The sequence below is a fragment of the Polypterus senegalus genome, chromosome 2, assembly GCF_016835505.1.
Source record: "Polypterus senegalus isolate Bchr_013 chromosome 2, ASM1683550v1, whole genome shotgun sequence".
NCBI lineage: Eukaryota > Metazoa > Chordata > Cladistia > Polypteriformes > Polypteridae > Polypterus > Polypterus senegalus.
The window spans coordinates 148,878,874-148,880,312 of record NC_053155.1 but is presented as its reverse complement, the minus strand read 5'-3'; positions in this window follow the sequence as shown (position 1 = coordinate 148,880,312).

Sequence of the window (1,439 nt, the reverse complement as noted above, 5' to 3'; positions counted from 1 at the left end):
TGGCCAATGTTAATTGTTTCTTTATGACTCCACTGTAATTATGATAATATTCCTCCTCTTCTTGGATCTCAGTACAGTACAGATATCATTTTGATTGACTTCTTATTGCATCCATAATAGCTAACATGGTACAATGGCCTACTACATCTCTCCAACCTGAAAAATCATATAAATGTAAGTGACCTAAGTTACAGTTGTTTTTTACCTGACTGGTCAGTTGTAGTGTTTGGAAACTTATTCATGCCACTCAAAAAATACATTTATTACATTATTTCACAAAAATATAACCTGGTGTGGTTAGTGACATTGTGCTTTTGAGGAAAAGGTGAAGCATGTGTGTAGTGTGCAATCAAGGGCCATCTTGCAATCAAGGACCAAGAATTAAACAATGTAAATGTAATAAAGTGGAGAAGGACAAACTAATTGTGATTGCATTCACTACACTGTTGGCACGCAGACTTATTCTGATAAACTGGAAGAACCCAAACTCTCCTCTTTTAAGTCAGTGGGAAACCGATGTGTTATACTATTTGAAATTGGAAAAAATCAAATACTCAGTTAGAGGATCCGTACAGACTTTTTTCAAAACATGGCAGGATCTAATCAGTAATATTTTAAAATAAGTTTATAAAGCACAGAGAATTTATTAATTTAGGTATTTTTACAAGCCTTAAATTTTACACCGTTTGGCTTGCTCTCTCTCTCAAGGGTGGGGATCGATCTGTTCTTAACATAATTTTTTTTTTTGTAAAAACTTGATTGCTATGTATGGATTGTAATAAAATTAATAAATAAATAAATAATAAAAAAAAAGAATTAAACAATGTGGTGTGCAAGTTGTCACTAAAACTTAACTCACCCTGCTTGCCTACGCAGTATGCAAGAGACTTTTTCATAGTACAAGACTGATGTTTAGCCCTAAAACTGCACACCTACGTGTAAACAATTTTGAGAATCAGCTTCTGTAGGGATTAAATACAACATTCTGTTAGGCAAGAACTATGTAACACTGGAGCGTCTGTTGCCACTCAGTTATACCTAATGTTATCAGAGACAGTTTAGAAGCTAGCATGAACAATGTTTGTACATAAACAGATAATCAGATGTATGTTGCTATATGTTGAAAGGTGCACCCCCATGACAACATCATTTTGTTGAGATAGCATTTTGGAACATATATGATGCCTTGCAGTACATACAATTTTTTAGTTAAGACAAAACATGTTTTAATATAAGATAACAATTTTCTAACATTCATTTATTGCAGATGTGACTGACAGGCCTATTGCAGTTTTTCAGGCTTTTCTGGGTTTGGTAATCCAACACTTTCAAAAATATAAATTCAAAATATGTCAAATGTATCGTACAATGCTGAACTTGATATAGTGGGATTGTAAAAAGGAGGATGTTATTGCAACAGATCTACACTAAACACAACA